This window comes from Danio aesculapii, chromosome 5 (assembly GCF_903798145.1).
Source record: "Danio aesculapii chromosome 5, fDanAes4.1, whole genome shotgun sequence".
Taxonomy (NCBI): domain Eukaryota; kingdom Metazoa; phylum Chordata; class Actinopteri; order Cypriniformes; family Danionidae; genus Danio; species Danio aesculapii.
The window spans coordinates 49,521,896-49,545,375 of NC_079439.1; the positions used below are offsets into that span (position 1 = coordinate 49,521,896).

At 36.3% G+C, this 23,480-nt stretch overlaps 1 long non-coding RNA gene across 3 annotated transcripts in view; it reads left to right on the forward strand.

The window, feature by feature from the left end:
- The window catches only part of LOC130229537 (uncharacterized), an 88,624-nt gene that overhangs the window by 60,499 nt on the left and 4,645 nt on the right, over window positions 1–23,480 (forward strand). For all 3 annotated transcript variants that reach the window (XR_008837852.1, XR_008837851.1, XR_008837850.1), the window contains exon 3: window positions 15,861–15,906. This is a non-coding gene — a long non-coding RNA (uncharacterized LOC130229537). The remainder of the gene's footprint in view (window positions 1–15,860; window positions 15,907–23,480) is intronic.

Consider the following 23,480-nt stretch of genomic DNA (forward strand, 5'->3'; position numbering starts at 1 on the left):
TCTGTTTTGTGATAAGTGCTTCTCAAATGATATGTGAAAGACCTGTACAGCTTTACTTTGACCTAGATTTTCTCGAGTGAGGTCAAACACAGCTAATGCAACTAATCAAGGTGTTCAAGATTCTTTTGAACACCTAGATTATTTGGAACAGCTGTGTTTGATTAGGGTTGGAGCAAAACTGTGCAGAGCTGCGGCCCTCCAGGAATTGACTTTGACACCTATGAGCCAGTCCTGCTCCTGAAGGGCCACTGTCCTGCAAAGTTTAGTTCCTGTCTCAATTAAACACACCTGAACCAGCTAATCGTTACTCCAGCTAATCGTTATTACTAGGCATACACTTCCAGACAGGTTTATTGGGGCAAGTTAAAGTTCAAGATTGCAGGATGTAGTTTGGAGACCTTTTATATTCATATTAACAATTGGCTCCTTAAGGCAATGTAAACACAAGATTATAGATTTGATATATTATCTAAATGTGAATTACTATAAGTGATTTGTTTAAGGCAACCACCTGTCTGGGTTTGAATGTGCTTTCTTGTATGAAAAGCAACTTATGAAGCCTCCAATGTGTACTTTGTTCCTGGTTAAGCAGTGATTTATGACCAGCTGGTGCATCACTACGCAGGATTCTTTGTCACAAAACAGATATTATAAAGCAAATTTTACACCTTAAATCAGTTTTGACCAAATGTGTAGTTACTGCACTTTGCTTTTGTCTGGCATCCTATGTATTTAAGGGTTCTTGTTTTCATGTTAGCTTCATTCTTAAAGTTTCCCTCTTTTAATAGTTGTACAATTTCTGGTACTGTTCATCATAACTTATATATAGCACGTATGTAAGCAAGGCTTAATTGGTATGTGCTTATTGGCATATGCTAGTTGACATGGCCTACAACTCTAAAGACACTTTTATCTTAAAAACAGTCCTTTAACTTGCTCATCATCTGAGGTCATGCCCACACATAAATGGGCATTAATTCATAAAAAAAAATGTTTGTCCACATAATTATGCCACTGTGATGCATGTTAAGGGCGCACCAAATCAACAGGCTGCGATAATGACACTTTTATGCTGTGTTCACACCAAGTGAGGAATTAAGTGTTTTCACAAGAAAATTTCATACAAGTCAATCTTGCTTCCCACAGGTTTGAAAAATACGTGCGGTGGTAGCCAGATTGAAAGACACCTTTTCCCCACAGCACATAAATGATTCAGGTTGCTTCATTGGCATTTTAGATATGTATGAAATAGGCTATGTTATATATTAACATTTTAAAATTAATAAAATGTACAGCAAATGAGAAATAAATAACAAAAAAAGGAATAAAAACAATGGCTGCGTCCGAAATCGCCTACTACTCATTAGGTACTGCATTTGAATATAAACGTACTCCTCAGCCGTTCAAAAAGTACATTCTATACAGTATGAATGTGAGTAGTATAAATGGAATTTCGGACGTACTACATACGCCATTTTGTCATGGTCACGTGACCTACCTGCGTCAGTTGCGTCGCTTTACTCCCATTCATGAATTCTCTCGTTGGGCATCATAGGATAGCGCAGCGTGCATGGGATGCGCACTACAGAATCTCGCCGGAAATAGTAGGTCATCCGGGTACTTCTCGCATACTACTCAGCTCGCATACTGATTGTACTATATAGTATGAAAGTATGCAATTTTGGACGTGTAATAAGTGTAGAATATTTAAATACGGCAAATTAGTTAATTAAACATTTCCAATGGTGTACAAATATTTTGCAGCAAAAAAGTAAAGTTGTTCTGAGTTGTTTATCGAAGAATAAATTATTCAATGTTTCTCGCTCTCACTGCTGTGCATGCACAGTCAGCTGTGAAGCCAAGCGAAAGTAGGTTTAAATAAAAAGGTAATGTAAAAACACATACAATTAACAAACAACTTTCAAAAGCGAAAGCCAAATACCGGACATTAGGAGATTTAAAAACCCCTGCAGGATGCATTTTTAAGTGCCAAAAAGGCACGTCTCTGTGGGCCTGCAGAGCATGTGAATGTCTGTGGGAGTGTTGACGGTTCTCGTGCACACAAAATGAGCAGTACCCTACAAAACGGGTAAGCAAGAGGCAATTTTCCACTGGTTAATCGATCGCAGATATTTAGCTAGCTTTGGTGGATATAAAAAAAAGTGTAAAGGGATGATAATAATAGTTAAAAAAAAAAGTCTCACCAAATATATTTGGGCTGCCGTTGATAAACCTGGGCGGCATTTAAAGCTCAAAGCAATCCCAGCAGGCACACAACATCATTAGACGTTAATATTGGGTTAGATTTAGGTCATGACGTCAGGTTACCAAAATTCAATGTCTAGCCAGCGTCTAAGGATGTTATTTTGACGTCAGATTATGTTGATATTTGGTTGATTTTAGGGTGTGTTGGAAAGTGTCACAGTGGTAACGTCCACACAACGTCAAGGTGTAACAATATTAGACATTGATTGATTTTAGGTTGATTTTAGGTTGGGCGTTGGACATTGATGTCGGCCTGACATTAGGTTCTGATATCAACCCGATTTTCATTTCCAAACAAAATCCAACGTCCCACAACGTTGGGATACAACGTCGATATAACGTCATGTTGATGTCCTGTGCCTGCAGGGTATAGTAGTGAGACGAAAAGTAAACGAAAGGTATGAAGATGTTGTTTTCTAACATAAATAATATAGACGTTATCCATCTAACATGTTTACAAAAAACAACACAGAAAACCAACAAAATAAGTACATCGTAATACAATAACCCATACAAAAAAAAAGACACTCTACATTAAATTGAGCTAAAATATATTTGATTAGTGACCTACAGAATCTTAGAGATTTTTGATCATACATTTTTCCCACGTTATGTTCACTGAAACACTTTATACTTACCATTTCAGTGGGTAAGAGGTAAAATTTCGAGTAGTTCTTATATGGAACTTATTTTAAGTGTCTTAATAGTTTTTTTGTTTTTTGTCCATACAGTTGAAGTCAGTGGTCACTCATTTAACAAGTCATGCTGGTTTGAAACATCACGAGGATGAGTAAATGATAACAAAAAATTCTGTATGGACAAACCATCCGTTTAAACACCAAATTAAATAAGCTCTCAGATTACGCTCCCCTATCAGTCTCTGTGATTTGATCCCCATTGAAATGTGATGAGAGATACTTTGTTGAATGAGAGTTAGCTTGGTCATCAAGATGTCCTCGCTGCAAGGGCAAGGGGGTCCAAGACTCGCTGTGGTTTGAGTCTAATTGTTTCCGTCAGTCTGGGAATGTCCCAGCAATGTTGTCCTTGTCCCACTGCCCAGGGCCCCGTAACTGAGCCCGGCACAAGAGAATGGGCCCACTTTGTAGCCACACAGCAGGCTTGGGCAGTACCTATTCTGCTCCCCAAACTGTCATGCATAACAACTTTATTGTGACCCAAATGGTCGCTGAAAGCAAAGAATGGGGCAAAAGAGTGAAAGATGAGGGGGAGAGAGAGAAATCGTCTCTTCAGGCACGACTGGAAAAGGGCAGAGGGTATGTAAACTGAGCTCAACGTTTACAAATCTAGATTTCAGAATAGGCATTGTCACACTAGTAGCTCTGTTTGAATGCAAAGTTATGAGTTTGACTTGTGTGCAAATTCTGAATATTTCATAAACATTTGTGAATAAAGCACTGTTTCCATCACATGTTCAAGTTTATCATCACTTGCTTCATATCAATAATACAGATTTTAAATTGCTGCAAGTGGGGAAACCACTTAAAGTCGTTTTCTCTCCATGATGTATATATATATATATATATATATATATATATATATATATATATATATATATATATATATATATATATATATATATATATATATATATATATATATATATATTATTATTATTTTTATTATTATTATTTTTTATTATTTTTTTGCTTCAGGTGAAAAGGTGACAAATCCAATAACATCACTGTCAAGTGATCTTGTGTTTTGAGTTGCTCAACAAAATCACAATGGACAGTTTCAGGATAAACTTTTATATATATAAACATATATTTTGGTGATGGACTTTGATCATTTGTTGAGGCAAAATCTAATTGAGGCAATTAGTTTGAGGAATTTATTTGATATGTGTTTTAGTCATAGTTCATGTGCATATTATTTTATGAGATAAAAACCCTCAGTTGATTTATGTTCATTTTTAAAATTCATACTTGGCATTTTTATCTTGCTTTTTATGTTTTACAAAATTTCCTAAAATGCTAAAATATTTAAAAATAGGTGAATGGAATAGCACCTAGTGTCATCAACATAGTATGAATATATGTATATATATATATATATATATAATAATATATATATATATCTATATATATATATATATATATATATATATATATATATATATATATATATATATATATAAATCATATTCAATTTTGGCTAGTGGGTAAAACATAGTGGGCTCTATTTTAATAATCTAAGTGCAAAATCATGGTGCAAAAGCATTAAGGGTGTGTTTGAACCCACTTAGCTTTTTTAAGGACAGAAAAATATGGTTTGTGCCCCAGCGCATGGTCTCAAAGGGTTGTGCTGATTTTCTTAATGAGTTATGGGTGTGTTTTCAACATAACATGCATTAAATCAATCAGAGTCTCATCTCCCATTCCCTTTAAGAGTCAGTTGTGTCGCGCCATGATGCATTTGCTATTTACATGGCAGTTTTTGTAAGTGGAAAAACTGAACACTTCACTAGAGAGAAAACAGTTAAACAGACCACCCGCAGCGTGAGGATAAAGAACGAGCCTCCTCCATTGGGTCTCTTTACTTTCTCTTTACTTTATTTTTACTTTTTACTTCGTGGAGTAGGAAACAGTGGAAACTGGAAGAGATCCATTAGCCTACATATTTAAGATGTTGCTAATTTGTTGATTTTCGGTTGTGCTGGAAAGTGCCCAAAATCCAATATCGAGCCAAAATCCTTAACCACCCAGCAAACAATTTTGTGTTTTATTAGACTTCTACAGTAATAGGCATCTAAATGTATACAGCTTGGCTAAAACAAGTCTAAACTTGTCAGTGAAACTTGTCAGTGAAAATCTAACAGACATCTAAGAATTGTCCAAAACTAGACTAGTCATCAAATAGACAAATCATTCATTTCTGTTTATTTGATGACTAGTCTAGTCTTGACCTATTCTTAGATGTCTGTTAGATTTTCATTGACAGCCAAATTTTAGCCTTGTTTTAGCCAAGACGACTATGTTTAGATGTCTATTAGACATCTATTAGACATCTTTTACAAACTAAAAATGTTTGCTGAGCAACATCATATTGACATCAAAAACTGACATTTATTTGTTAGGTATGGCAACCAAAATCCAAGGTCTGATAGATGTCACATTGGTAACGTCCACAGAACATCATGCTGTAACATCATTAGACATTGATATTTTGTTGTTTTTAGGTTGTGTTGAAAAAGAACCAGTAAAGCAACATCTGTCCGATGTTGGACATTGACATCGGCCTGACGTTGGATTCTGGCGTCAACCTGATTTTCATTTCCAAACAAAATGCAACGTTCCACAACGTTGGGGTACAACGTCAATCTGACATCATGTTGACGTCCTGTGCATGCTGGGCAAACAGACCAGCACACCCTCGAGTCCACAAAGTAGTGCAAATGTATTTGCTATTTAAACAACGTGGCACAAAGCATGAGAATTACTCCTGCTCCCTTCTGAAAATAGCAACCTCATGCCATACACGCCTTGTGACTTATTGCGCCGGGTGTATGATAGGGCCCAGTGGTTCCAAACTTTTACAATAGATAATAGTTAATATTTTGAAGATGCGCACTGTAATCCTTAAATTAAGGATCTTTTAATTTGACATTAAATTATTCTTGTTCTAAATATGATGAATACACTTTTGCATGTAAAGTATTGTTACCCTCAGTGACATATGTAGGTGTTTTCTTTGTTGTGTAAGCACTGTCAAGTTCAAGTCTAACTTAAACGTAAACCTCTGTAAAAGATTGAAAATCACCAATCTCTAAACATCATCTAAATCCTCTCTGTTTGACCTGTACAGTTCATTCAGAATAAACTTCATGTTGTTATTCAAGGGATTTTGAGCCAGAATTAAAAAGTCCTCACCATGAAGACATTAACTTTGAGTTAAAGAAACAAGGACCAGCTTAGACAAGCATAAGTTTCCATCATAGGTATTGGTAGCTTAACTAGAAGAAATATTGGCACCCTGTGTTGAGAACAGCCAATTATGCTTTCTGTCATGACTTATTTTTACTATTTCCAACCTATTATGTAGCACAGAAGCACACACGCCAGGATGGATAAGTAGAAAGTATGGAGAAAAGTGAAGTTAATGGTGTATGAGAGCGGGAACAGGAACCGAGGGGAGTGATCTGCTCTGGTCTGGTCAGGCTACAGACTCTGGAGGAGAAGTAGCCCATAGCTGAGAGACTCAACAAAAGGCCGTCTCTATCCATTGTGTTAGTGCTGGATTTCCCACGAGAGGCCCGTCTGCTTGAAAAGGGGAGTGTATCAGTTTCTCCTGACATGGATGTTTATTCATTCTGTGGCCAACTGCACCGCCAGCTCAAAAGGATTCACCTTACCGTTTTGATGTGTATGACATACACACACACACTTTTTGGGGGGAGATAGGTGAAAAAGAAAAACACTGGCACATGGAGAGACTAGTGTGAGCTGTGTGAATAGGCATGTCCGCCCTCACAGTGACAGTGTTTGTGACAGTATCATGGTTGCTTGTCTGGACTTAGCTTTTGGTGTGAAGTGAGCCACCATTTTGTACTGGAGGATTTCTGAATCCTGCTGGAAGTAAACCTTTGCTGTTGCTGTAAGAATCGTTTCTTTCATTGTGTACTTTGTGGTCATTTAGGGAAGAAACAGATTTGTCATTGCGTCTGTTCATTACTTGTAGTCTAGACGTGGACTGGTCTCGAGGGAGGTGACGAGTAGATGAGTGGACTACTAATGTGTGGTTTCTGCAATTGCAGCAACAGGTTCAAATAAAGAGACGATTATGATTTAAGTCATAGTGGTACTGTTATGTGTGAGATAGCTTGTATGGATTGTGGATTATGTATTTCTGCATTTGGGTCAAAGTTTTGAAGATTAAAACTGGGGTGTGAGCCTACAATGGTCTCATGGATCTCTTCGGTTATGAGTACCGTGTCATCGGTTCGATTCGATATCTCGGTACATTGACGATGCTTTCCATCCACGTATATATTTTTTTCGTCACAACACAAGAATTCTTGAATTAAATTTTTAAAAATAAATTTATATCTATATATATTTATATCCTTTATTTGTTTAGCGCTTTTACAATGTAGATTGTGTCAAAGCAGCTTCACATAAAAGGTCATAGTAAATAGGAACAGTGTAGTTCAGTTTTAATGTTTAAGTTCAGTTCAGTTTAGCTCAGTTCAGTGTGGTTTAAAAATCACTACTGAGAGTCCAAACACTGAAGAGCTAATCCAACGATGCCCAGCTCTACAGATCCCGAACCATGCAAGCCAGTGGCGACAGCGGAGAGGGAAAAAAATACTTCACTAATTGGTGAAAATGAAGAAAAAAAACCTTAAGAGAAACCAGACTAAGTTGGGCACGACCATTTTAATTTCTCCGCTGGCCAAAGGTCTTGTGCAGAGCTGCAGTCTCAGCGGCGGAGGCTGGAAGCTGGCCTCAGCGAAGACTCGTCTGTCTCTGGAGCGTCACAGGAATCAGTCTCATGTTCTCCACTCCTCCATGACCACCACAGTAGCTGCTCAGGATACGGCCTGGTCCTGGATATGGAAACCTTGGGTTATACAAATTTGTCCTTTAAGCAGTCAGATATATAATCTTCACCTTTTTATGAACTGCTCAAAGAAAACACTCTTTTTGTGTTCAAACAAAACACAAATACTATCACAGAAAACAACATGAACATTTCTAACAAATAAACTAATTTAAATATTATTCCATTTGTTTTTTGAGCATTGTCGAGCGTGTTTTTACATCCCTATGATTAATCATTGTCTTCACACGCTCAACAGAAAGGGCTGTGATTGGCTCTAAAACTGTCAGCGCTGTTCACCTATGAGTAACGCGGACACTGAAGAATGCACAGTAACAGTCTTTATATGCGTAATAAAGCGCACTTCGCAGCTATCACAGCTGATCCATGATAGATGCCATGGGGAAAACTCGCTCTGCAGACACACTCGTGTCAGAATCCACAATTATCAGTTTAATAGCAATAGGGGAGAGGAAAACTTACCTTAAAAACTTGCCAGCAGTTCCAAGGTCCAAAGTGTGAGAGAGAGACACAGAGAGGCAGACAGAGTGAGAGAGAGAGCTTTAATTTTTTCCCTAGCAGTGAAATAGTGTCTAGTTCTACTGAACTTAAGTGTCAATAGCTATGTTTCCATCCAAAAATGTGAATTAACTTTATGCGCAAAACTTGATTATCGCATAAAAGATGTGCGAATAAAGCAGCGTTTCCATCCAACGAGTCAAAGCGAACAAAAACGTCACTTCCTGTTTATCTGGTGATCATCTATTCTTATTAAATAAAAATTTTATCCTACTCAGTTATGCGCATATGTTGTTTTTTTAATGTGCATTTTCTAAATTTATCCGCATCTTGGCATTTCTATCAAATGATTTTTTTATGCGCATATTCAAAATAAGTATAAAAATAGGTGGATGGAAACATAGCTAGTGAAATACTGGATTGCGCAGTTATCTACTTTTAAAATAGTTGGATAATTTTAATAACATGCCCTCGCCTCGTTCGAATAGTACACTACTGTGACATATGAGATAAATGACGTCAGTATGTAATAACCAATCTATTAATGAACCGATACCAAACTGTTCACGTCTGCATCTTGGTGCATTGAAGAAACAATTAATTGTGACACCCCTAATTAAAACAATGAATGTGTAAAAAAGAGAATATGCCCTGTTCACTTTTTTAAAGAATGATATCATACATTTTTAACAAGATTAAGAGACTAAGTACAAAGGTAACTAAGTACAACTAAAAGATTATATTTCAAAAAATCTTATCAGACATATTTAGAAAGATAGCAATTTGAAAACTTTTTAAATGATTAATTTAGTATCAAATTCTTCTTTAACAAAAAATCTAAAGATTAGTAAAAAAAAGTTCCAGTCCAAATAATTGGATAAATGACGTCAGCGTCAACAATTTCCATTTACTTTGAATAGGTGACGTCAATTGTTGCCGAACTGAATTGTGGGACCGTCAGCGCTGCTTCAGTGGTGTTGCTCGCTGCAGAATTTGGGAATTTCTTAACTTTTCAAGCGCCAAGGGAAGCGTCAGTCATTTGCTCTATGCAAATACCCCAGCTCAGATGGTAGCCGATTGCGGACTTATTTTATTAGCTAACGCTGCTATGACTATCGCGTCAACCACAACTTTAGATATGCTCTGCGTCAAGCATTAACGCTGAGGCCCCATTTGAAAAGGACGTTAATGTTATTTAATCTATTCATTTAAAATATGCAAATTGAAAATATCCTTTAAAACACATCCTTCATTTTGTGGTTTCTTGCAAACTGTAAGTAACAGAGACTTAAAGAACATGCAGGGCAAATATTTATACGTTGCATGCATGTTTCTACAAGTATTATCAACAGAATATATACTTTATAATAATTACAGTAATGGTAATACCTAGGTACCAAGCCTAAACACACCCCCTTAAGCCTAAACTGAACCTTATTATACCCAGAACTTGTTTAGTACACTGTAACTAAACAGATTTTGAACATGTCACAGTCCACTTTTTAGTAGAGCTCATATTTCTCCAGGAGGCCTGTCCAATACAATGGACTAAATGTTTTGGGTAAAACATCTTCCAGTTGAGGTTTTGTTAGTAGAGGTGAAAGGTGAATGCTATTGAATTATTTTACAGCACTGTTGTTAGAAAGCAAACATCTCACTTTAGCTTTGTGTGGCGTATAACTTACTAGCTGGCTTTAGTATGTGGAGTTGAAAGGGTTCAGCTTTTATGCCCTGATTAACATTATTCAGGAACAGGGTGAATGTAAAGTATCACTTCGTTCACACTCTGCGCACTCCTGGATCTTGTTAGCCGATCTGTTGTCCACATGAGCATGAGGCCTTAAGGTCTGGACAATTCCCTTATTTCTTTACTCATCCAGGTTTAACAACTTCAGTCTCTTAGGCCGATAAGTCAAAACAAACTTGGCAAACTGAAACCGTCTCATTTCTGGAGCTCCATTATCGTCTAAAATATCTCAACACTCAGCTTCTACTCTCCCTCTCTCCCTAACCCTAACCCTTTGTGAGACAATCGGAACCTGTGGACCCGGTTGCCATGTTCAGTCTTGTTTTGAATGGCACCATTGTTGTGTGGTAACAAGACGCCAGAGCTGGTTGTTTGATCCACTCTTCTGAAAAGTTTTCTTTGCCGTCGTCTTTTCTCTTCCTCTTTGTTAAGCAATGGAACAGCTGAGAAGGTCAAGGAACATTGTCTTTTGTTGCGTATACTCTTCCTGTATCTTATCATGTTGTGTGGTATGAATACATTTGAAATGTTACCAATTTTTTACAGCTCTTAAAGACTTTCAAATCAAAAATAAAGTTTTTTTAGATGCTAATAACAGTATGTTGGTCTTTAGGATATCTATAAGCTAGTGTGCTCCAAAATAGTGACAAAATTCACATTAAGAAGATATTAATTTCCACCAAAATGGATTAACAGTGTTTTATCATCACGTTATATCGTCTCTTAGATCTTTTGACTAACAAATGCTCTCTAATTAGACCCCCTAGTTTTTGATGATTTTATTGGTGATTTTTTTTGTGATAAGTGACTGATTTTGTGGTAATAATTCCCAGAAATTTGCGGACAATTTTGCGATTTAAATATTATATATATATATATATATATATATATATATATATATATATATATATATATATATATATATGATATAGTAGCCTACTATGTTAGTTGTGCAATCTGACACAATGACACAAATTGTAAAAATAAAGCTTCTTTTTTTGGTCTCTTGTCAAGATGAGATCTAAAACAGATCTAAAACAGTAGGGATTAAGCCAATGGAAGGTTGTATAACTCTTTTTTTTATCCACGATCTTACTTTCTCTTTCTCAGATTTCACTCCCTGGAGCATCTAACATCATGTACCTCACTCAGGACAAGCGTTAAGGATTTCCCTACCGTAATACACCTAAAACACAGATTGCTGTAAAACTTGTCAATGGCAGGGAAGCGTTTTCTCTCGTCAACAGCAGGGAAATAGTTAAACAAAATCATTTATCGATTGGACGCACATCATAATTCCAGCCATACATGTAAAGCACAAATAATGTCCTTCAATTCGGTCACGTCCAGCGGCCGTCATTCTTGAACCAATCTCTATTATTGTAAGCTGCTTGCTTTTCGGTTTGTTCCATTGCTTTGTTTGTTAGATGTTTGCTCCCACTTTCTTTTGTAGCCTGAAGCACCTCAAACGCACTAAACGCCCAATTAACAGCATAGGATGTCTAATCGTATTTTTACATTGACTTCACATGTTAATCACTCGTGTTTCATCCGTGTCTGCGTACTGCACAGGCTGCAAAACACTGTTTATGCAACGTCTATAATTGATGTACAACAATTAATTTCAAACAGAAATAAATATTATTTATTTATATGGTTTGGAATTGGATGTTTTATTAGATCTTTTTTTTGCAATTATTTTTTGTTTAAATGTATAATTTTGCAGGAGCGTAAGAAAATTGCGACTTTTGTTGATTGTTGACAGCATAGTTGATTTTGCATTGGATTCAACGATCGCAGAATCACGAAAAACTAGGAGGTCTGTCTAGTGTCTATGTTATGCTCACTTCAAGACACTATTGCTAAATGCACTTGAGTTCAATCACTCTCACTGGCAGGGCTGTAAAATGAAAAAATGAATAAAAAATAATAATAAAAAGGGGAAAGAGCTGCTCTTTTCCCACCCTGTTTTTGTTTCAGTTTAAATCGTCAGACATTCATCAAAAATGCACATTTCAAAACATTTTATGTGACCTTTAAAGGGATAGTTCATCCAAAAAGGAAAATGCTCTCTCATCATTTACTCATCTTCTACTTTTTTCTAGCCTGTTTAACTCTTATTTTTATTTTGTTGAACACTAAAGAAGATTGTTTAAAGAATGCTGGAAAGCACTTTGAGCCATTAAGTGTTTATTATTTTTCATGTTTTAGGGCTTTTCACATTTAATGTTATAGCACAGTGGAGATAATAGACAGGAAAGTGTGGGGAGCAGAGAGATGATCGATAAGTTTTGGCATAGACCTCGAGCCAGAAATTGAACTTGAGTCACCATGAACATCGTATTGCTATGTGTTGATGCAATTACCAATAGGCTATTGGTGTCAAATACTACTGTAGTATTTTATGTTCCTATTAGGCATGTCAATAACTGTTTTTTTTTTCAAACATTCTTAATATCTTGTTTTTTTAATACAAGAAAGAAACCCATTATTAGTTTATTTTGCTAGAGCACATTGCTCTTTTCATTCGTTAGGTGAAGAAATAATTTTTGCAAGTCAATCCACAAAAAAATAAAAATAAATAAATATATATATATATATATATATATATATATATATATATATATATATATATATATATATATATATATATATATATATATATATTTTTTTTTTTTTTTATTATATATTTTTTTTGCCAATCTTCAATCAAAGTCTGACCATTTTGAGTTTGAGTTTAAGGGCTTCAACCACTATATTCTTAAACACCATTAGTTTGCCAAGACTGAATGATGTGCAAAAATAGTCACACCTCCTGCTCTATATTCTGTTTCAGAAGTACATCAACAAACTAAAATCAGAGTCTCAACAACTTCCAGTTCACGCTGACTTAAAACTAGGTGTCCACCATTAGCATGCTAGTTTGCTAAGGCCGATCCACATGTTTGTCTTTAAGTTGCCTGGTTTTTCAGCAGGTGTGTGTCTGTCAGCCGACTTCTCAGAGGCAAAATCATGGTCTTTAGCGTGAAAGCAGAGCAGCCGCTGTCTCTCAGCCTGAGTGCTAGCAAACTGTCAGAAATCACGTTTTAGTGGCTTGTTCAGGTCACGCTGAGAGAGCAGCCTCTTGTTCCTTACTCTCTCTTTCTTTCAGTTTGACTATCTTTTTTCTTTATTTTTGCTCTCCAGGTTTGGTAAACTAAACCAATGCATAACATTTAGATTAAAAACTGTATCTATAGAATTCAAAAGCTACAGTGTTTATCTCTATATTAATGCAAATTTAATCTTTTATTAGACTTGTACTGATGCAAGAAGACAATCTTTATTGCAAACACATCAACAGATTTTGATATCACACTGTTGATTGTGTATCCCTCCCTTTACCAAACTATTGCTATCGTTAAGAGCATCCAGCAGCGTGAGGGAGGACAGACATGCAGACACCATCATCACATTATTCAAGCTCTTATTGTCTGGCGGCTGCTTTGCCTTGCATGGCATGATTTGTGGGGTAGCCATCTGTGCTCAACCCCTTTTGAAGTGTGAGAAAGAACATATGCATTTGCATAAGAATAATTGACACTTCAAATTAGCCCTCCAATCACAAAGGATTATTTTTAGTGTATGGGAAAGTAGAGTCTCTGTTTTGGGGAAGAAATTATGTTAGCCAAGATATTAAACCTTTACCAATGTCATTATTATAATGTAATGATTGATCATTTTTATATTTTTTATTATTAGTCTTCTTTTATGAGTAGTAATATATCCAGTGCCCAGCACAATTGAGGACACCCCATTTTGAAAAATGAATATTTTTTCCATTTCTCTGTAAATATAGGCTATGTATTTTGGTGCATTTAAGCGAAACAGATTTATTAAACAGATAATATTTAATATTAATAATAATATTTTAGTCACCAAACATATTTAGAAATTGAAAGATAATACAATTTAAAAAAATACAACCTACAAAATATCAACCATTTTTTCAAGTTACTGCTCCTCTTAATTTTTCCCTCTTTTTTTAAATTTGTGTTTAATATTTTTCTATAGCATATAAATTTGGGTGTACTAGTTTTGGACCGTTATTGTCAGATATTTTGTTAGATAAGCTCCAGATTTGGCTTCAGTACTGACTAATACAAAATTTCTAAATAAATTAATTAACCATATATATATATATATATATTACTAAATACTGAATTGTTAAATAATAATTGCATGAACACTAATGAATACTATTATATATTTGCATAGATATACATATATATATATATATATATACATATGTGTGTGTGTGTGTGTGTGTGTGTGTGCGTGTGCGTGTGTGTGTGTGTGTGTGTGTCTTACTATAGCCAGATGTCAGATGTAGTGTAATGATTTGAAGCTGATTTAGAAGCAGATGTAATATTCAGTTAGTAGGTCATGTATGTTGGAGCATGTGTGTTACTGTATGCTCAATGAAGTGTATGTGCTGGTGCATGTGTAATGTCGTAACAAAGAGGGAGAAAAGAACTGAACAAGCAGACTGTTACATTATTGATAACAGCTAATGAAAAGAATCGTTTCAGGATGAACAGTGGGATAAACTGTACAAGTCCCTGGATACCCACAAAAGCACACACAGATCTATACACACCAAGAAAAACCTTAATGGATAAATATAAACTACACTCTCGGAAATTAAGGTACACTGTGAGCAGTACCTTTTCAAAAAAAAAATACGACTGTAAAGTGTACATACAATATTAGCACCTAAAAATAAAAAGGTACCACCAGTGCCAGCTTTTGTACCTTTGCTTCTGAGAGTAAGTATATATATATGGAAAAGATTTATGAATTTCTGATGATTTTGTAAATACATTTTCACACAGCACTGAATGCATTTATCTCAGTTTGCGAACGACCCATGATAGGGCTGCCCCTGCTCCATTGGGTTAGCCGTTGGAAAACAGCGCTGATCTCGCCGCTCTTAGATGGCCATGAATTCATTTGCACACATATGAAAGGAGAGGAGCCCCTGGCGAAGAACCAAGATATTTGTGCCGTCTGGTGTCGGATACTGAGATCGAGGGTGTGTGTTTGTGTGTGCCCGTCGTGCCTGCCGGGAGATCATAGGTTTATCCCGGTCTCCATGGCAACGCTGCAGCATGCCAGGGCCGTACCAACATGTGGGTACCCAGGGCCAAACACTTGATTCAGTGGGACAAGGAAGATATGTGCATTAGCTACATTATCAAGTAATGCAATGGCCGAATGGGGTAAGAGTTGACGTTCTGGTCAGGGATGATATTTGTTTAGTGATTTTTAGATCCCTCAGACCCCTTCATTCTAAATACATCAGCCCCAAAAAGAAAACAAGACCACAGACATCTCCAGGTTATGATTCGCCTTCATATACACCGAGCAGATATGTGGAGCATATATTTTTAACCTGAGCCAAATGGGCTTTTTGCAGAGGGGTTAAAAGGGCGAATGAAAAATTCTGTAAATTATTTATAATAGCTGAAACTCTTTTAGTGTTCCTCTGTTGGGTTGGGAGCGAGACTGTGCACTGGAATGTGCTTTACTTATACATTGTCAGATATGTGGTGAGGAGCTGCTTTTATCTACACCAACAAAAGAGCTGAAGGTGGAGGGAGAAGTAGGTCACGTCATTTACTGGAGGTCAGAAAGGATCGGAGAGTTTTCGACGGGTTTAACTCGACGTATAGAAGCAGTTCATTCACACATGACACTAATTATTGTGTTTTTTTTTCTTTCCTTCTAGTGATGTTTCGGAGGTGCTGCGTTGCTCTTTGATGTGAGGAAGGAAGGTTAGTAGACTGTTCTGTTATTTATGTCACATTAAATAAGGGGTCGCTTTTGGGGTTAAGAGGTGGTCACTGAGGGACAAAAACAACACTGAAGTTATAGATGGAATTGAAGAATTGAAGAAAAAGGTAAAAAATGACTCTATTACAAGTATTTGACCAGGAGACAAAGGCGCGACAAACTGTTCCTTACCTTTTGGTAGGATAATGTACATTTGCAAATCTATACATTTCTAAAAGCAGAAAAGTGTTTGCCAATACCATTCTAAACTAACAGTGGTGCAGCTTAATTTTGGCAGGATTTGTTAGTTAATGAAAAGATGTATGAATAATATAAAATAGCTTAAGAATATTTAATATTACATTTTTAACTTGCATTTCATGTGATTATCCATCACTAACATGCTTTAAAAAATCTCAGTTTACACCAGTTCAATTTACATTTGGCCACATAAATGTATTTCTGCTGAACGGATATGATCTTCAAATCCTTTGGAATAAATGCAATAGCAGTTTTATGTTGACTAAAGTATAAGACACATACTATTTTATTTAAATAGTTTGTTTTTTTTACTGAAAATAAAGCTATATATCTTGTTCGTTGTGCAATTGAATTTATATGTAGGCTACAGGAGGCTTTGTGCTTCACTTATGTTCCAACCATTCAACCATGTGGATGAATGATAACAGCCTTCTGCGCCTACTAGTAGGCGCAGAAGGCCCCTACTGGCCATATCTATCAGCTGATAAGCACTGAGAATGCCCATTCTATCGAGTGATAACATTCAAAGCGGGTGCAAAAAAGTGGCAAATTCATATGAATTCTTATGATTTTATTCATATTAAAACATACGAAAAGCTCTACCATCCACTGGGGGATGAGCAGATCATGCTTGAATGTACGAAGGAGATCATACAAATGAATGCGTATTAGCCACTAAATAAAAACAAATTATGAATTGGCGTTAGATTGGCGTTGGTTTGTCACATTTGCTTTACATAGGTGTAAAAAAGATGGAAAATCCATAACAATATTTCAGATTATAGAACATATTCAGAATACCAGGCAAGCAGCAGAGTAGTATTTAATAAGAGTAATATTTAATGATGTCTAGGTGATATTTTAAAAGTCAGTGTTAAGCAGTACCCAGGTAGCAAAGAATTCTGGCCCAGATTTGGCATAAATCTGGCACAGCAGGCATTCATCCGGCAGTGGCATACAGCATGTGGGCCAAACATGGGCCTGGTTTGGCAGAGGTGTCACCGTCTTTAAGGCGGCACACAATACTTGGGCCAGATGTAAAATGTAGTATTTGGCCAGATGTTAATAATTGATATATGGGCCATGTGAGTCTGGTCTATCTTGACCCATAAAAAACACATTTGTATTATTTTCAAATAAAAAAAAAAAAATTCTACCTATCAGATCGCTTCGAGGGAAGGCACGCCCATAGCATGCCTAAAGTGCTATGATTCATGGGTTTATCAATTTCATTGCAGTCGTGACACACCAACATATCTGGCCCAGTTCAGGTTCAGTTATGGGTTATTAACTTGGCTAAGACTTGGCCCAGATTTGGTCCATGTTTGGCTCTTGTCTGGAAGCACAGATTGGTCCAGTCATGTACCGTAATTCACTGCGGCATGTGGGCCAAGCAAAAGCTGATTGTGTGGGCCAGAGCTGGGCCAGAGATATTTTGCTATGTGGGTAGCTTAACTAGCTTAACTACATTTCTCAGTAGCGTCGCTACTTTCTAAATCAAATAGCTTTTCAGTAGGGAAGCTATTTTATTAGTCAAGTAGCGCAGTAGCATACACAAAGCTACATTTACCAATCGCGGATCAATAAGTGACGGCACTGACATTCACAGGGCTGTGAAGCCGGGGTCTAGCCGATGAAAGTAAATCCATATAATGGCAAGCATGATGATTTCTTCTTCTTCCTGTTTTACGGTGGTTGATAACAAACTTTTTGGTGCATTATTGCCACTTCTGGTCGGTGATGTTGCCAACCAAATTAGGCTAACACGAGAAACTTGCTTGATGGAAAGATGACTTAGGGAGAGGACTTATTTCTGAAGCAGGATTTTTTGTGAGCATACCTCGAGAAGTACATGTTTACATTTACATTTAGTCATTTAGCAGACGCTTTTATCCAAAGCGACTTACAAATGAGGACAAGGAAGCAATTTACACCACTATAAGAGCAGCAGTGAACAAGTGCTATAGACAAGTTTCAGGTGTGTAAAGTTTAAGAAGCTAAGCATTAGTACATTTTTATTTATTTTTTTCTAGTGATGTTTCGGATTTAGTCATTTAGCAGACGCTTTTATCCAAAGCGACTTACAAATGAGGACAAGGAAGCAATTTACACCACTATAAGAGCAGCAGTGAACAAGTGCTATAGACAAGTTTCAGGTGTGTAAAGTTTAAGAAGCTAAGCATTAGTACATTTTTATTTATTTTTTTCTAGTGATGTTTCGGAGGTGTTAAGATGCAAATAACTTAATTTCTGATTCTGTGCTCAAAATATTTTAGTAATTTATAGTAAGCACTACTATAAATGACTGCATTATGTAGTGTAATTTATCAATGAAGAGTTGTAAATATATATGCAATATGCATAATGCTTATGTAAAAATATTTCCCTTTACTAAAAATTACTATAGTATTTTAAATGTGTAACACCTTGTTTTATAAAATTTTTTGTTTTAGCTGTTATATACTATAATTTGTTTCTGTTTAGTACAGCATATTATTTACAGTAAATAATTGAACTGAATTCTGCCTCATATGTTTCATTGACAGTTTTATTGATCTCTAAGATATGATTGACTTGGATTTAAGTTGCTTCGTTTAAAAAATAAAAATTGCAAAAATAGCTTGTAGATGTAGCTAAGCTACTTTTGCCATGTAGCTTTTAGCTTAGCTTGCTACATTTCCCAGGGGGTAGCTTTTAGTGTAGTTAAGCTACATTTTAAGTAGAGTAGCTAATAGCTTAACTCACTACATTTGTCGAGTAGCTTGCCCAACACTGTAAAAAGTTCTTCCATGGTTCTGTTCCTTTTTTTCGGGATAGCAGCGTGGTTGGATCAAGCAGAAGTGGTTTGCTTGCGCAGGGTTCAGTTCGGGAAAGAGTGGCTCAAGCACCTCTTTCGTTTCTCAGAGAAATAATGTGCGGTTGGAGAGGAATCTGACACAGACAGGGTGATGAATTCTGCAGAGTCAGTAAAAGCAAAGTGATGCTGAAAAACACATCTGTGCCGATCTCGGGCCGCACTTCAAAGGTACACGCTCCTCCTGAGGCAGTGCGCTGTATGTAGCGAGCACATTTAATTTATTCCTCTGGGCTGAAGTACTTTTTGTTGTTGTCTTGATTTTTGCGTTTAATTATTTACTTTCTGGGACAAGAGATTTAGAATGGAGATGGCTGGATGAGACAAATCTTACAAGCCACAGAAGAAAGTGTTAGCAACATGACCATAAGCACTGTCCGTAATATCTTACTGGTAGAGATTCTTTAAAAAAGGAAAGAAGGATTAAAAACTTGAATGTCCTGAGCCGATCGCAAACCTTTGTTATCATTGGTGATTATTATTAATTATTTATATCTGTTGCAAAAAGGCCTATCTATTAATTTGCATCAGCTATCACATTGTAATGTGCGCAATGTAAGTATTTTGCAAGGCGGTAGCAAGAGAGATTTGTTCAATATTCTGCCAATTTGACACGGCACCTAAAAGCTAAACTCTCAACGCAATACAGCATATTTTCTGATGCAAAACACTGGTGTCATGATAAACTTTGCAATGCCTACTCTAGATGCAGAGACTGCACAGAGGGTTGTGTTGACAAAGTTTGGGGAATGAAAGAGTAAGGGAAACTTCATAATAAAATAAACAGCAGTTGAACCGAGTTTGTAAGATAAAAAGGAAATTACCAGCAAGTGCCAGATTTACGCCATTAAACAATATGTTTTGTACTGTATACTTCAGAATAGCACTGATAGATATAGCCAGTATTTATATCATGATATATTTATTAATTCCAGTCGATATGATATAATTTTGATATCGATATATTATTTTAAAAGCCTCAGAAAAGCCAAGAACTCCCCTTACATATATACAAAGTCTAAAAAAATGAATTTACCAAGTCTATGAAACGTTATATAAAATGATGTCATATTTTAGAGATAAAAACAGTGCAATTTTTTTTTTATATTAAGCCTTCAAACAAACAAGGTATTTTTACCAGATGTCGTATTGGACATACAAGAATAACCCTTTTCTTTTGCTCAAAGGTGAAGACCCTACTCAATGTTTGTACTGCACAATTCCTCTTACAGTAAAGCACATTTTACTGGACTGTCCTGCTTTTAAGTGACACCAGGAAAAATGTTTAGAATTTTTATCATGTATTAGCTCTAAAAATCTTATTTAATGTATTCAATTGTCTGTTGATTTTGAACTGTAGATTCATTATTAAAATGTTCCTGCTATCAAAATAACCAAGGTTGCTGACATAGCATTAAATAAAAAAATACATTACATTACAAAAAAGAATCGGGAAATAAACAAAAATAAATCATCACATATATAAACTCTCATACTCACCTTTTGTTTACTGTTTACCTTTAAACTATAACACAGACTGATTATTCTGAAATAACAAATAGACCACTTTTGCATTGGACACGGATGTCGTGGAATGAACTTCATTCATTCATTCATTCATACATTCATTTTCCTTCGGCTTAGTTCCTTTATTCATCATATGAAAACATCCATACACAAGTATTCACACACATAAACTATGGCCCCAGCTGGGACTCGAACCAGTGACCTTCTTGCTGTGAGGCGACAGTGCCAACCACTGAGCCACCGTGTCATCTAACATGGCTCCATAACACATTAATTTCAATGGCTGTTTTATAGCTTTGCCAACCAATGAGCCCGTCAGTGAGCTTGCATGCATGCTGCGGTCAAAGTTCAAAAGCACCTGCACAGTCAGAGTCTTGTGTAAAAGAGGCATACGGACATGAAAACGTTGCAAGCTGTCTATGTGCAGATGTATATGATCTCGACGCGGCTTTCAAATGTTCCAATAAATGCTTTCAGTGCTATAATTAACTACTGCTGAGCACTATTCGTCTACATATCTGTGTGTACATTACTGATCTTTCAATCATTCTTGGCCAAATGCTATAATTTATACTGGAATGTCCAGAAATGTCCTTAAGAATCATATCACCGTTATCCATAAAAATATTATTGCAATATATAGATAGCCCTACTTCAGAATAATGTAACTTGTGAAATATACCTAAAACGGTTCTTTTACTAATGCTAGGATAACTTAGCATTGTATAAAACTAAGCAGAGACTGAGAAATTCAGTAGGTTGTTCTCTAATTTTGCTTGTGGTCTGAAAAAGAGGACCAAATTTAGATTCAATTCAGTTCATGTTTATTTCTATAGCGCTTTTATAATGTAGAATGTGTCAACGGAGCTTAATATAGAAGTACTAGTAAATGGAAACTGTGTCAGTCCAGTTTTCAGAGTTGAATTTCAGTTTAGTTCAGTTCAGCGTGGGCTAAATTTCACTGCTGAAAGTCCAAACACTGAAGAGCAAATCCATCGATGCACAGCTCCACAAGTCCAAACGAGGCAAGCCAGTGGCAGGGAACAAAATTTCACCAATTGACGAAAGTGTAGGAAAAAACACTGCTGATTGTGTTCGCGTATTTAGCAGAAATGTATGTCATTGGCCGCATATTGCATTGAACATGGATATCGCATCATGCTAGAACATGAAAGAACATGGCTTCATAACGAAATCATTACAATGGCTGTTTATAGCTTTGCCGACCAAAGCGCAGATGCAGTGGAGCGCCCTGTCAATGAGCGTGCATGTTTGCTGAGGTCAAAGTTCAAAAGCATCTGCACATTCAGAGTCCTCTGTGAAAGTCATTCAGAGCAAGATGCTATAATTTATATTGGAATTGTATCACCATTATCGATAAAGATTTTATCGCGATATATATAGATAGCCCTACTTCTGAATAATGTAACTTGTGAAATATAATTAAATCTGTTCTTTTACTAATGCTAGGATAACTTAACATTGTATAAAACAAAGCAGAGACCAAATTTAGATCAAACTAAGACTAAAAAGCCCAGCATTATGTATCTAATATTCAGCCATCCCAGCAGGCACACAACATCATATGATGTAGGTATTTGTTTATATTTTGTTTGTGATGTCAGGGGAGCAAAATCCAATGTCAGTTTAACGTAAAATGACGTCATAATAAGACATCCATACAACGTCAGTATTGTATCAGTGGATGTTGATCTTTGGTTGATTATAGGTTGTGCAATTAACTAACCATAATCCAACATCCTTACAACTTTGGGGTACTACGTCAATCTGACATCATGTTGACATCCTGTGCCTGCAAGGATGTAATAATCATGATGATCAACTAGGTTTACCCCACCCCCCACCCCCCAAATAAAAAAAAAAACATGCATGATCTTGCATTATTATGATCTTGCATTATTAAGCTGACCTGTGTAAGAGAAACATACTTTGTAAAATAAAAGTAAGGAATGGGTCACACTTTTATTTCTTACTGCATTACAAAGCTATGCACTTTGCATAAAATCACAACACGACATTTAATCGATCTTGAAAACTTTCACAAATGCACACAACAACTAAATATTGGAGAAATTGCAACTAAATTGAGGGGAAAAAAATTAAAATGGAAGTGTATGATTACGGTAATGCTAACAGTGTGTGTACTAGCACAGGCATCCTTCAATAAATAAAATCTCATGCTTGTTATCGTCTAATGTTTTCAAGAAATATAATACTCTGATACGAGACAGATTGCTATGGGGGAATAAGTGGAATCGGATAAGTCTTTCTCTGAAAAAAAATAATAATAATAACAAGGGGAGGCAGAAACGCAGACCCTCCCTAACATGTGTTCTTCACAACAATAAAACAACACTCATATCAGGTTATAAGGAGAAGTGTTAGCAAAAACCATGTGGGGAGACGAGGAGGAACAAAGGTGACTAGAACGTGTCCACCCTTTGTTAGCGAACACTACATTTTTGGAGAACTTGATGAACTTTTTGTGGTTGCCACACTGCGATAATGGATTCAAATCTGATTCAAGTTTCATAATGAAGCGAGCTTTAGTTTCCTTTTGTTGATGAAATCAAAGACCTGCTGTCGGGGAAAGTCTAACTGGACGTCTGTGGAAGGAAACGCGTCTTCCAGATGATGTTTCAGGAAAGCGAGTCACATCTTAAAGCCTGTGAAACTTAAAGCAAAATTTCATCATGTGCGATCACTGTGTTGTTTTCATTGCACGCTCGAAATGCAGCAAAGAGGAAAACAACGGTTTCGCAATGGCGCCGATGTGAAGTAGAGCCTAAGAGTACGAGGAGTTTTCATTTCAGAAGAAAGATCTTGAGAGCTGCAGTCAGAGGGCCATCCCGACTCTATTAGAGCCAAACCATTTCACAATTCAGCTTATGAATGTGCACTTAAAGTCTGACA